At 35.0% G+C, this 15,480-nt stretch overlaps 1 protein-coding gene and 1 long non-coding RNA gene across 6 annotated transcripts in view; one reads left to right on the top strand and one right to left on the bottom strand.

Moving 5' to 3' along the window:
- Positions 1-11,252, bottom strand: part of gpr156 (G protein-coupled receptor 156) — a 28,338-nt gene extending 17,086 nt beyond the window's left edge. The window contains exons 1-3 of one of the 5 annotated variants that reach the window (XM_062069053.1): positions 10,039-10,073; positions 4,120-4,242; positions 1,039-1,136 (exon numbers count right to left, since the gene is read on the bottom strand). The gene's annotated coding sequence lies outside the window, so the exon portion shown is untranslated. Of the gene's footprint in view, positions 1-829; positions 986-1,038; positions 1,137-4,119; positions 4,538-10,038 lie in introns of those variants that run through there. The other 4 variants (XM_062069052.1, XM_062069055.1, XM_062069056.1 and 1 more) reach the window with 4 other exon arrangements.
- Positions 1-15,480, top strand: part of LOC133664435 (uncharacterized) — a 35,826-nt gene that overhangs the window by 18,633 nt on the left and 1,713 nt on the right. The window contains exon 4 of the long non-coding RNA XR_009828583.1: positions 3,951-4,024. This is a non-coding gene — a long non-coding RNA (uncharacterized LOC133664435). The remainder of the gene's footprint in view (positions 1-3,950; positions 4,025-15,480) is intronic.

Genomic DNA, 15,480 nt, shown 5'->3' on the forward strand with positions numbered 1-15,480 from the left:
CTTTATGAGAGCCAACAAACATAATAAAACACGACTGTACAAGGTCTGCTGTCAGTAGGATGCCGACTGCTAGATATTCCCATTTTAGATGAAAAATGTCCCAACTTGTCGGATTATATTCTCACTCATCTACTTTTCAGGTGAGATGCATGATTTATGATCTACTATAAATTTACAGGGAGCAGGGAAGCAAGTAAACAGCAGACCACTCAATGATGTAGACACAGGGACGCACGTAAGTGATCACGTCGCCACTATAAATAGTTTGCCTGTGTTAGAGATTATAATAACAATATCACCAATACTTGGTTGATATCGAAGTCACAAAATGTAAATTGAGTATTGTTGCCGCTTTTTGAATGGTTATTTATGGGATTTTATGGGCGGAATAGTGGTGCTCCCATTGGCTCCGCTGTAAGCAGACTTTTATTTACGTATATTTAATATTTAGAATTCATTAAAAAAAAAAAATCCATCTGTCATCATGACTTTCATAATGATTGTGAACGATAGGCAACATTCCCTCAAAAATGAAGTTCCCCTTTATGAAACAACATACAGAAACCCTTTCTTCCACTTTCTTAGCCAATAATAAACCACTGCTAGACACTCATTGGTCACATTTACGCCAACTATAACTTTAATCTGTTGCTTTGGTTTAGCTCAAAACCCCACAGTCTCCACCTGGCAGCAGTGTTCTGTCATCTTACTGCCCTCAGTCTCCTCTTACATTAAATCCATACGACAAAAATCACACATGCTAACATTATGTCAGACAAACTCGACATCCATTGCTTTCTGTCTCCCCCAGAGGGGAGGGGTTACCCACATATGCGGTCCTCTCCAAGGTTTCTCATAGTCATTCACATCGACGTCCCACTGGGGTGAGTTTTCCTTGCCCTTATGTGGGCTCTGTACCGAGGATGTCGTTGTGGCTTGTGCAGCCCTTTGAGACATTTGTGATTTAGGGCTATAAAAATAAACATTGATTGATTGATTGATTGATAACATTAACTTGACCTTGTTGCGAAGCCTCACCTCTGGCTCTGGATGTAGGAGTATTATATACTCCGCAGTTTCCACTTTGCTGCACTGCTACGTCATCTTACTGCCCTCAGCCTCCTCTTACATGAACTCTATAACAAAAAATATCACAGATGCTAACATTAACGACCTTGTTGCAAGGCCTAAACTCTGGATGTGGGAGTATTGTACACAGTCTCCACATTGCTGCAGTGCTCCCTTTTTTACTACTGCCCTCAGTCTCCTCTTGAGTTAGCTCCAAAACGACAAATATCATCACACACCCCTAAGCTTAGCTTTAACCTGTTGTTGTGCCTTAGGTTTGGTCGCTGCAGTAATACATACTTCACAGTCTCCGCTTTACTGCAACGCTTCTTTTTTCCCCCTCACTGATCACTGCCCTCAGTCTCCTCTTGGATAAACTCCAAAATAGCAATTTACCCACACTCTATTCTTAGCTTTAGCTTGTTGTTGTCCCTTAGCTTTGGATGCTGAAGTATGATAATCCAGTCTCCACCTCACTTCCCCGCTCCCTTTTTTAATCACTCCCCTCAGTCTCTTTTTGGATACATTTTTAAAAGACAAATATTATCACTCATGCTAATATTAGCTTAAACTGTTGCTGTGACTCAGCTCTGGATAAAATCTTAAAACGACAAATATCATCACACATTCTAACATAAACAATACACTGTTGTTGTGCCTCAGCTCTGGGCACAGCAGTATTACACTCCAATGTCTCCACTATGCTGCAGCACTCACGTGTTCTCACTGCCCTGAATTTCCTCTTGGATAAAATCTCAAAATGGCAAATATCCTCACTCACGCTAACCCTAACTTGTGCCCTAGGTTTGCACGTTGCAGTATTATATACGCCACAGCACTCTATTTCATCTGACCTAAGTCTCCTCTTGGTTGTGTTTATTTACATCAAGTAAAACACAGCAAACCCTTGCTCTACTCTATTGTTACAGTGGAATCTCAGTTTATGAACCCCTAATTGTACAAACTTTTTGATTCACAAACCACAGACTGAAGGAACATTTAGTTTGTTGTATGAACCTTGTCTCAGTGTACGAACGTTTCATTCAATCATTTTGTGCCCGGTAGCACAGCCCATTGTGGGCGGGCTGATCGATCTGTAGTGTGCATTGTCAGCTCAGCAGTGCTGTCATTAGCTACTGTGCACGGTGCTACTTTGTGTGCTTTTTAGCCTTTTTACAGTATCTTTTTAGTTTTGCTAGTTTAATACGTACGAGTCCAAAAAAAGCAATGGACAAGCGATATGTGATTTGAAACATTCAGGAAGTATCCACAGCATTGTCAACACTGCCACCTCGCCCTCCATTTATAATTCAATGACAAGGTAAAGTGGATTTGGAACCAATCATCCATGTTTAGTAATTTGACAATTCATTGTTTTCTTGTGGGGAAATTCGCTTTAACATACAAACTTTTCTAATCACCAACCCTGTTCAAGAACCAATTAACTTTGTAAATCGAGATTTCCACTGTATTACCGTGTCTCGTTTTGACTGCACAATGAGGCGCGGCTAGCGCAGTTCTTACTGGTGCAATTTTAAAACAGGAACTGGACTAATTGCACCAAACAGAGCCGAGTAGAACTGCGCCGAGCCGAGCACTGTGCAGTGGAAAAGCGGCACTATATGTAGCTAATCTTAAATGAGCTGATAAAACATTAGTATATTAAAAGGGTGTCAAAAAAAAAAAATTTCAATTGAAACGCGATTCTAATTTGTATTGATTCTTAATCGATTCAAAAAATTTGTGTGTGTATATATATGTATATATATATATATATATATATACACACACATACATACATACATACATTATATATATATACGTATATATATACACGTATATATATATACGTATATATATATATATATATATATATATATATATATATATATATATATATATATATATATATATATATATATACACACACACATACATACATACATTATATATATATATATATATATACGTATATATATATATATATATATATATATATTTTTTTTTTTTAATCCGTCCTGTCCAGCCATTCAGGCAAATCATTTTGTTGATGTAAATGCCCATATCTGCAGTACAGATTTACTTTAGAAAAGCGAAATGTTGGACACTTCTCTTGTTGCCTTATTTGTATTGACTTTATTAAATGTTTGCATAGAATTTTATTAAACAAAACCAGTTTTCCTTTAAGTAATATAGAAATGTATCACAGCTGTTTGTTTTATGGAATAATGTAGTTAATCATAGAACTGGCACCTAATGTTATTAAAAAGTATTGATTTTGAATCAAGAATAATTTTTAATCAAAAATCAATTCTGAATTGAATCGTTACCCCCTTGAATCGAATTGAATCCTGTGGTGCCCAAAGATTCACAGCCCTGGTATCGTATGTTTGTTTTTTTTGTACCGTATTGCTTTACATGATACAGTGGTACTTTGTTAGTTTTTCCTTATCCTTCGCCTAAAGTGTGAGTAAAGAATGCATTACTGACCTGGTAAAACCTGATCAGTCCAAAAAAGGAGATGATACAGTATTGTATGCCTATCTAAGGTACTTGGTGGTTGTTTTAGCACACTGCAGCTAGTCCTGGTCCTGGTCCTAGTAGTTTTTCTAGAGTTCTAGATACTATAGATGACAGTACTGCTCACAGTATACTGTACATGTCAGCTCGGCGTCTTCTATGTTTAAAATGTATTTTTGTTAAATTTTTTTAGCTAGGCGTCTTCAACGGGTGAGTAGTTTTACTTTAATTTAGTTTTATTTAACTGTGTTTTAAAGTTGGGCATGTTAAAATGTGACTTAAAAGGAGTTATTGTCGAGGTAATAAAGTTCTTATGAAGACTCTGGAACAAATTAATTCATACATGACATTATTTTCTATAGGAAGTTATGAAGTCGCCAACAAGCAAGCGTTACATCGACATTGAAGGTTCTACTCTGCATCTGACTGCTTTTTGGTAAGTATTTTTTTATATCAAACAACCTTATAAGCTGAACATAGAACATGACAAAAGAGCTATCACGCACACAATAAGGAAGTAGGAATAAATACCTTAGGATGTCTGCTTCCATATTGCAAGACTAGATAAGGAAGTGCCATCTTTTAAGATGTTTCCAACGTGGAAAAGAAGAATCACACATTTTGAAGTACGCCGAGAAGTCTCCACACGAGCTCCTGTCAGAAGAAACTCACCGTACTAAGAGTTTTCATTAGTGAGCAGGGAGGTGTGTGTTTGTGTGTGTCACAGGAAGGGTGTGTGAGCCTCTCACACGCACACACACATTCCCAGCCAATAGGGTGGAGAGTGTGATGGCCCATGTGGTACATGAGCGTTGTGACAGTGTCCTCAAGGGACAGGGTGGCAGATTTGGGAGTTCATAATGCAAATAAATACATCTGTGTAAATGGAAAGACACACAACCACACACACTCTCTCGCTCTCTCCCTGTCTCTCTCTCTCACGCACACACACACACATACATACTGTCTATACATATACAAGCTGACATACACATCATTCCTGATGAGGGTGCGACAACATGGCTTTTATAGCTAGAAATTATAGACTTGCTGTACAACAATTTTTTTGGCCAGAAATGACACAAACCAGCCTAATTTGACACAAATGTTACCGCTTCACACTCATTATGTAACATATCCTCGTCATATTATCGCTTGTAAGATATCTTTTTCAAGTAAGTTTGCCGTTTTGTTTTATTCCCATTAAGAAAACGTTGACAAATTATGACCCAATTCTAACAATACTCAGACTCAATTCATGGAAAAATAGTTACCATAGTTAAAATAGTTTTTTTCATAATTTTCCCATTTTATTTCATTGTATTTTAAATCATTTTAATCGCAAACCCCTTTGGCAGTTTTCTTGGAAAAATAACTTTTTTTTTCTTGAAGTTGGACTTTTTCTAATAATATAATGATTCTTTTTTGTAATGCTCTGATTTTATTCTTATAAACGTTAGACATTATTCTCATAAGTATGTTTTTCTCATTAAATACATTTATTTTTTAGTTCATAAAATATTGACTTACGAGTAATTATGTGACTATCTTATTAATAGTCTGACTTTATTCTCATCAAATTCCTTCTGTTTTCGCATTTGATATGCGTTTTTCCTGCTTGTAAAATTATAACTTGTTTTATAATGTTTGAACTTTGTTTTTGATCAATTCTAACGTTACCTCATTCTATTATGTTTTTTTTCCTGTTCGTAATATAATTAAAAAATAATGACTTTTTTCTTGCCATTTTCCGACATTATTTTCTTAAAAACAGGGTTGTTTTGTCATTCAATAGGCATTTTATTTTCCTTCTTCCACAAAATTAGGATTAATTTTAAAAAAATTCTGACTATTCTTGAAAAAGTCTGACATTATTCTGGTAAAATTCAGATTTTTTTGGCTAGTCAAATTATGATACATTTCTCATAAATGTCATACTTTATTGTTGTAAATTTTTCTTTTATTTCATTCAATTACTTTTTTTTCTGCTCACAAAATTTACTTTTTTTTCAAAATTTTCCGACTTGTCACAAGTGTCTGAAAGCATTTTCTTAAAATTACATCTTTCTTTCTCAAAATATTACAGCCTTACGCCAATAAATATTTTTATTTTTTCCTGTAAAATATAAAATTTGTTGTAAAATGATATTAGTCTTGAAAATGTATAACTTTTTTTTTTCAATTTTTTAACAGTATTTAAAAGAATATATTTTATTTCGATAAAATTAATGGGTTTTAAAGTCTACAATTTAATTCAAATAAAAAAATTTTTTTTTTTAAAAACTTAACATTTTTTTCATGGATAATTATAAAATTTTTATGGTGAAATATTGGAATATTTCAATACTACCGTATTTTCTTTAGCCTAATTTTTTTCCTTTTCAGTGTGACTCTGAAATGTCCTTGCTTGTATAGCTGGAAAATATAGACCATAAACATATTAAAAATTCTGTTCATTTTTATTTATTTTTTGGCTACAAATGACACAAACCATCCTAATTTGACAATTACCACAAATATTACCGCTTCACACTCATTATGTAACATATTCTCATCATATTACCGCATAAAATTTAAGTATTTTGCTTCTAAGATAACTTTTTCAAGTAAGTTCTCTGTTTTGTTTTATTCCCATAAAGAAAACTTTGACAAATGATGATCCAATTCTAATAATACTTGGATTCAATTCATGGAAAAAAAAATGTTTTTGTTTTTTTTCATAATCTTCCCATTTTATTTCATTCTATTTTAAATCACTTTACTCGCAAACCCCTTTGGCAGTTTTCTTGGAATAATAAAAACTTTTTTTTCAGAAATGTTTTTTTCCTGAAGTTGGACTTTTTCTAATGTTGTAATGATTCTTTTTTGTAATGTTCTGATTTTATTCTTGTAAACATTAGACACTCATAATTATGTCTTTTTTTCCTCATTAAATTAATTTATTTTTCAGCTCATAAAATATTGACTTACGAGTAATTTTCTGACTTTCTTTTTAATAGTCCGACATTATTCTCATCAAATTCCTTCTGTTTTCTTATTTAATATGCGTTTTTCCTGCTTGTAAAATTATAACTCTTGTCTTGTAATGTTTTAACTTTATTATTGATCGATTCTAACGTTACCTTTATAAAATTTCTACTTATTTCTAATTCTATTATGTTTTTTTCCCTGTTCGTAATATAATTATAAAATAGTGACTTTTTTCTTGTCATTTTCCGACTTTTTTCTCTTTAAAGCTTGACATTATTTTCTTAAAAACAAGGTTGTTTTCTCATTTAATAGGCGTTTTCTTTTCCTACTTCCATAAAATAATCATGAATTTTTTTTTACATTTTCTGACTATTCTTGAAAAAGTTTAACATTTTTCTGGTAAAATTCTGATATTTATTTAATTCGATTACAGAGGTTTTTTCCTCGCAAATTATGATATATTTCTCGTAATTCTTATACCTTATTGTGTAAAATCCCTTCATTTGTATCATTCAATTACCTTTTTTTCTGCTCACAAAATTATTACTTTTTTCCCAAATGTTCCAACTGTCTTAAGCGTCTAAAAGCATTTTTTAAAAATTACATCTTTCTCAAAATATTACAGCCTCACGCTAATAAAAAAATGTTCCCTGTAAAATATCATTTTTGTTGTAAAATTATGACTTTAGTCTTGAAAATGTATAACTTTTTTTTCATCATTTTTTAACAGTATTGAAAATAAAATATTTCTATCCATCCATTTTCTATTTTATTTAAATAAAATTAATGGGTTTTAAAGTCTACAACTTCAAATAAAAACTCAAATATTTAAAAACTTAAAATATTTGTTTTTATGTATAATTATTACATTTTAATTGTGAAATTTTGAATATTTCAATACTACCGTATTTTCTTTAGCCCCATTTTATTCCTTTTCAATGTGACTCTGAAACTTCCTTGTAGAACAGTCCTGTCGTATAGTGTGAATAAAAATGTGAAAAGATACAGTATGTAGATTAAAAACAAGTATACTGTATATTAATAATATAAAACATTACAGTATATCACACATTTGCATCATCTTTTCTGTGATATTATATATTAAGTGGGGAAAACTTATTCATCTCTTTTGTAAACATTTTGCAAACATTTTCTTTTACATTTTGTGGACAATAAATATGAAATGAGTTTTCTTAAAAATTGATTGTCAAATATGAGCAAACATGAAAGTGTTAGAAGCTCTATGGGATCTGTTGACTGGACTCATGTCTTATCGAATAACAAAAGTATGTTGGTTGAATGAGCGCGTGGCAGCAGCATCTATCACGTTACCTTCAAGATCAGGTTTAAGACATGCTAGCAGGTGCTTTGTTGCTTCTACAAGTTGGCCTTATGCTCATTAAAACCTCACGTTACCAACAGTCTAAATATTTGATCCACACTCACAGCAAGAGTCAAAGAGAACATGTCACAGTACTTTGAAAAATAACATGATAATGAAGCGTATGGAAGTGTATGTGTACAAAACCCACAACCAGTGAAGTTGGCACGTTGTGTAAATGGTAAATAAAAACAGAATACAATGATTTGCAAATCCTTTTCAACCTATATTCAATTGAATGGACTGCAAAGACAAGATACTTAACATTCGAACTGGTAAACTTTGTTATTTTTTGCAAATATTGGCTCATTTGGAATTTGATGCCTGCAACATGTTTCAAAAAAGCTGGCACAAGTGGCAAAAAAGACTGAGAAAGTTGAGGAATGCTCATCAAACACCTATTTGGAACATCCCACAGGTGAACGGGCTATTTGGGAACAGGTGGGTGCCATGATTGGGTATAAAAGCAGCTTCCATGAAATGCTCAGCCATTCACAAACAAGGATGGGGAGAGGTTCACTACTTTGTGAACAAATGCCTGTGCAAATTGTTTAAGAACAACATTTCTCAACCAGCTATTGCAAGGAATTTAGGGATTTCACCACCTACGGTCCGTAATATCATCAAAAAGTTCAGAGAATCTGGAGAAATCACTGCACGTAAGCAGCAAGGCTGAAAACCAACATTGAATGCCCGTGACCTTCGATTCCTCAGGCAGTACTGCATCAAAAAGTGACATCAGTGTGTAAAGGATATCACCACATGGGATAAGGAACACTTCAGAAAACTACTGTCAGTAACTACAGTTGGCCGCTACATCTGTAAGTACAAGTTAAAACTCTACTATGCAAAGCCAAAGCCATTTATCAACAACACCCAGAAACGCCGCCGGCTTCGCTGGGCCCAAGCTCATCTAAGATGGACTGATGCAAAGTGGAAAAGTGTTCTGTGGTCTGACGAGTCCACATTTCAAATTGTTTTTGAAAACTGTGGACGTGTTCTCTGGAAAAAGAGGAAAAGAACCTTCCGGATTGTTGTAGGCGCAAAGTTGAAAAGGCAGCATGTGTGATGGTATGGGGGTGTATTAGTGCCCATGGCATTGGTAATTTACACATCTGTGAAGGCACCATTAATTCTGAAAGGTACATACAGGTTTTGGAGCAACATATGTTGCCATCCAAGCAACAATATCATGGACGCCCCTGCTTATTTCAGCAAGACTACGCCAAGCCACGTGTTACAACAGCGTGGCTTCATAGTAAAAGAGTGTGGGTACTGGACTGACCTGCCTGTAGTCCAGACCTGTCTCCCATTGAAAATGTGTGGCACATTATGAAGCATAAAATATGACAACGGAGACCCCGGACTGTTGAACAACTTAAGCTGTACATCAAGCAAGAATGGGAAAGAATTCCACTTCAAAAATTGGTCTCCTCAGTTCCCAAACGTTTACTGAGTGTTGTTAAAAGGAAAGGCCATGTAACACAGTGGTAAAAATGCCCCTGTGCCAAATTTTTTGAAAAGTGTTGCTGCCATTAAATTTTAAGTTAATGATTATTTGCAACAAAAAGATGAAGTTTCTTAGTTGGAACATTAAATATCTTGTCTTTGCAGTCTATTCAATTGAATATAAGTTAAAAAGGACTTGCCAATCATTGTATTCTGTTTTTATTTACCATTTACACAACATGCCAACTTCACTGGTTTTGGGTTTTGTATAAAGTAATGAATATATTAGTCTATAAGAAAATGTACTGCTGTATTATTCCTGCCAGCGCACTATTGTGTTGTTCTTATCTCCAAAATGTTTTTATTCACTAATTTCTATATGCATTGACAATAATCCTAGGTTGGTATGGACTTGTTGGATTAGCAGCATGAACTTGCACACTGTGATCAATTACAGGGTTAAAGTCTCTTCTTAGTCACTTTTAAATGAGAAAAAAGCTACATTATGGTAAGTGGAACTAGGAATGATAAGCTTGTATTGTGAGCGAGACACTCAAAAATAGTAATACTTCAAATGTTCTAATAATACAGTGGGTACGGAAAGTTTTCAAACCCCTTTAAATTGTTCACTTTTTGGTTAGTGCGCGTACCTCACAATAAGATGGTAGTAGGCTCAACTCCCGGTCTCTAGGTCTTTCTGTGTGGAGTTTGCATATTCTCCCTGTGACTGCATGGGTTCCCTTCGGGTACTCCGGCTTCCTTCCACCTCCAAAGGCCGCTGCATGGGGATAAGCTGATTGGCAACACTATGTGAGTTTGAATGTTGTCTATCTGTGTGGGAGGTGGCCACTTGTCCAGCGGGTACCCTGCCTTCCGCCAGAGTGCGGCCGGCTCCAGCCCCCTGTGACCCTAAAAGGGACAAGCGGTAGAAAATGGATGGATAGATGTTTCATTGCAGCTATTTGCTAGAATAATTTTTAAAAAAGTTATTTTTATTTCTTAATGTACACTCAGCACGCCATCTTGACAGAAAAAAACAAGATGTGGACATTTTTGCAGATTCCGGCCAGTCAGGAATGGTCACAGAGTTGTTACAAAGCCACTCCTTTGTAATTTTAGCTGTGTGTTTAAGGTCATTGTCTTGTTGGAAGGTGAACCTTCGGCCCAGTCTGAGGTCCTGAGCACTCTGGAAGAGGGTTTTTTTTCCAGGATATCTCTATACTTGGCCGCGTTCATCTTTCCTTCAATTGAAACCAGTCAGTCGTCCTGTCCCTGCAGCTGACAAACACCCCCACATCATGATGCTGCCACCACCATGTTTCACTGTTGGGATTGCATTGGGCAGGTGGTGAGCAGTGCCTGGTTTTCTTCACACATACCACTTAGAATTAACACCAAAAAGTTCAGTCTTGGTCTCATGAGACCAGAAAATCTTATTTCTCACAGTCTGGGAGTCCTTCATGTGTTTTTTGGAAAATTCAATGCAGACTTTCTTATCTCTCGCACTGAGGAGAGGCTTCTGTCGGACCAATCTGCCATAAAACCCCGACTGTTGGAGGGCTGCAGTCATAGTCGACTTTGTGGAATCATCTCCCATCTCCAGAGCTCAGCCACAGTGATCTTTGGGTTCTTCTTTACGTCTCTCACCAAGGCTCTTCTCCCACGATTGCTTAGTTTGGCTGGACGGCCACGTCTAGGAAGAGTTGAGGTTGTCCCAAACTTCTTCCATTTAAGGATTATGGAGGCCACTGTGTTCTTAGGAACCTTGAGTGCTGCAGAAATTCTTTAGTAACCTTGGCCAGATCTGTGCCTTGCCCACAATTCTGTCTCTGAGCTCCTTGGGCAGTTCCTTCCACCTCATGATTCTCATTTGCACTGCGAGCTGTAAAAGTCTTATATAGACAGGTGTGTGCTTTTCCTAATCAAGTCCAATCAGTTTAATTAAACACAGCTGGACTCCAATTAAGGGGCAGAACCATCTCAAGGAAGATCAGAAGAAAGGGACAGCCTGTGAACAACACTTTTAGGATTAGTTTTTTTTATTATTTCTGACTTTAAAAAAATACAGTTTTGTCTTGCAAAAGTGTTTCTGTCCCAGAAAAATCGAAGCTTTTGAAAATATAAATTATTCTTCACATTATGAATGTAAAAAAATTGATATTTTTTCCCAGTATTTATTGTGACTTCCTTCACTGTCGAACCAATTTAGAGTTTCGATTTTCAATGGACCAACAGTTTGACTGAAAAATATTTTATCTTTCAACATTGTGACTTAAATGTTAAAAAACAATATATTTTTGACAATTCAAACTTAGAAAATATTTGAGTTTGTGAGGAAATATTATTCCTCACAACATGACTGTAGAAAAAAAATCTGACTTTTTATTTTATTGTCCAAAAATGTGCCATTTTAAAATGTAAAAAAAATGCCCTTTGCTTCAATATGACTGTCAATGAATATTAAAATAATAATAGCTGAATGCTTAGTGCTGTATTTTCCTTGACTTTATCCAGGTAACATTGCAACTTTTTCTTTCTTATAGTTCTACTTTAGTTTTTTATCTTTTTTGTGTAACCCTAATACTCAATTGTTTGCCAAATTAGCAGTAGCTACATGTCTAATATTAAAAAAAGTATACAATATTTTCCTATTAACACACTTTGCTATATGTTTGGTCTGTTAGAATGTGGAACCAGTATGTGCGCCAACAAAGACTAGCAAAAAATAAGTTGCAGCACGTTCTTCTTCCCGCCTACTGCACACATTTTGAAGGATAAGCAGCACAGTAACTTTGCCGCCTTCAAAGTCTTAATTGTCTGGACTCATGCTGGCTGTCATGTGTAAAGGCTCAGCTGAGCGTGTGCAATGTGAATTCACCGCTTGTCACGTGGGATAGACTCATTCATGTACGGTCGGGGGCAATTTCAACTGCAATATGAGAGAAAAAAAATGTATTTACCTAACACATATTTTACAATATTTTTGTTTTAGGTTTAAATCTTTTGTTTGGTGGAATTGTGTCTTTTCTGGGGAGTGAAAAATAATTTAGGAACAAAAAGAAAGAACCCCCTGCAAAGACACTGAAAAGTAAAGAAAATGCAGAAAAGGGAAAGTAGGCTAAAACTAGTTGGAGGGGGGGCGGCTTTTATATATAAAAGTAATTCATATGCAAATTCAAACTAATTTAATCCAAAAGTTAAAGAGAAGTTGGAGTTGGTTCAACACACAAGAACAAGCAATTTGGTCACCAAAATAAGCAGTCAAGGCATGAAAATGCATTATATACACTGTGTGGGCAGCACGGTGGAAGAGGGGTTAGTGCGTGTGCCTCACAATATGAAGGTCAAGGGTTCGATCCTGGGCTCGGGATCTTTCTGTGTGGAGTTTGCATGTTCTCCCCGTGACTGCGTGGGCTTCCTCCCACCTCCAAAGACATGCACCTGCGGATAGGTTGATTGGCAACACTAAATTGGCCCTAGTGTGTGAATGTTGTCTGTCTATCTGTGTTGGCCCTGCGATGAGGTGGCCACTTGTCCAGGGTGTACCCCGCCTTCCGCCCGATTGCGGCTGAGATAGGCTCCAGCGACCCCGAAAGGGATAAGCAGTAGAAGATGGATGGCTATACACTGTGTGCACAATTATTAGGCAAGTTGTATTTTTGAGGATTGATCTTATTATTGAACAACTACAGTGCTCTCGCTCAATCCAAAACGTTAATGAACCTAAACCTGAATGTGTAGAACGTAAAAGTAAGGGTTTGTGTTTGACAAATAGAACATGTAATCACACTGTTGGGTATTTCGTTCCCATTTTAATTAGTTATATATTAAAGTGATTCATTATGTTTTCATTTATTTTACAAATTTGCTCATTTAATCTAACATTCCGATTTCAATTACATTCGATTATTTAATGGCATGTTTCTTCGACAAATTATTAGAACATTTAATCAGACATACATTTCATTCCCATTGCAATTAATTAACCATTAATTTATTTAATGGTGTATTTTTTTTAATATTGACACATTTATGTAATTAATTCCAATTTCAATGAATTAAACATTGCATTATGTAATGGCCTATTCATTTATGTATTTAATTCTAATTTAAATTAATTAAACATTGAATTATTTAATAGAATATTTAACAAATGAATAGCACATTTATTCACAGTTATGTACCGTATTTTTCGGACTACAAGTCAGTTTTTTTCATAGTTTGGCCGGGGGTGCGACTTATACTCAGGAGCGACTTGTGTGAAATTATTAACACATTACCGTAAAATATCAAATAATATTTTGTAGCTCATTCACGTAAGAGACTAGACGAATAAGATTTCATGGGATTTAGCGATTAGGAGTGACAGATTGTTTGGTAAACGTATAGCATGTTCTGTATGTTATAGTTATTTGAATGACTCTTACCATAATATGTTACGTTAACATACCAGGCACGTTCTCAGTTGGTTATTTATGCCTCATATAACGTACACTTATTCAGCCTGTTGTTCACTATTCTTTATTTTATGTGGGCTCTGTACCGAGGATGTCGTGGCTTGTGCAGCCCTTTGAGACACTTGTGATTTAGGGCTATATAAATAAACATTGATTGATTGATTGATTTATTTATTTTAAATTGCCTTTCAAATGTCTATTCTTGGTGTTGGGTTTTATCAAATAAATTTCCCCCAAAAATGCGACTTATACTTCAGTGCGACTTATATGTTTTTTTCCTTCTTTATTATGCATTTTCGGCCGGTGCGACTTATACTCCGGAGCGATTTATAGTCCGAAAAATACGGTATACAAATTATTTCATGACCTCTTTATTTGACAAATTAATGGCACATTTAGTCACACATTTATGTATTTAATTTTCATTTCAATTATTTACACAAATTATTTCCTCACATTTGACAAATTATTGGCACACCTAATCAAACATGTATTTAATTGTAATGTATTTAAATGTCAATTAATTACGCATTCAACTTCTAACGGTATATTTATTTTACAAATACATTTAATCACACATTTATGTATTTAATTCCTATTTTGATAAATTACCCATTCAATTATTTCATGGCGAATTTATTTAAAAATTAATGGAGCATTTATTCACACAATTTTTAATTATAATTGTATTTAATGACATTTGAGTAATTATTTTTTTTAAATGTATTAATTTGTTTCCGTCCCATTTGATCCTTCAGAAATTGTGCTGATTCTTTAGCTTGTAGTCCGCCCACCTAGTGACCATGCAGCCATTTGATCGGCTACAGGTGTTTATTTAAAAGATTTACGGTCTAAAGCTTTAAAAATTCAAGAAAATAGTTAAGTGAAGCACTCAAATGAAACTTTTGATTGGCTTTTAATTGAACGATTTTTGGGCAAGTTTTTTTTCCCCCTAACTTTGAGACGTCAAATACAAACACATAAAAGCAACCACGGAACTTTCCAAAACTCACATTTTATTTTGAATTTAAATCAACAGTCAAGACAAAATATAGAATGTATAAATTATATAAATCTTTATTATGTGTGATCACACACAAATGAAAGTAATACATTTTCAGTTTAAGTGCAAGCTAATTCAAATGCGTATTAAAGCAGTGGTCCCCAAGCACCGGTCAGGGGACCGGTTCCGGTCCGTGACGCAGAAACAATAATTCATTTATAAAGTACCGCATTTTCTCTGACTTAACTTCCACCTGTCCCGCTAAACACACCAATAAGCTTGTTAATAGATGTATATTATTATATTGGACACAAACTATTCTCCCCCCTCCCCTCAGGCAGGAGACTACGGTCCATCCAGACCCACACCTCCCGCCACCTGAACAGTTTTTTCCCCTCGGCCATCAGGCACATGAACAATAATAAGATCTGATAGCTCCGTTACAGCTCTTTTTACTACCAAATCTGTGTTATGTGTTTTATGTTGCACGATAGCGCCAAGAAAAATTCCTAGTTTGTGAACCCGTTCCCAAACAATGGCAATAAAAACTATTCTGATTCTGATATTACAACTCCTTTGTTATAGTACATGTGACAATGCACATTAATGGACATATAAAATGTTAATATGTC

The sequence above is a fragment of the Entelurus aequoreus genome, linkage group LG14, assembly GCF_033978785.1.
Source record: "Entelurus aequoreus isolate RoL-2023_Sb linkage group LG14, RoL_Eaeq_v1.1, whole genome shotgun sequence".
Taxonomy (NCBI): Eukaryota; Metazoa; Chordata; class Actinopteri; order Syngnathiformes; family Syngnathidae; genus Entelurus; species Entelurus aequoreus.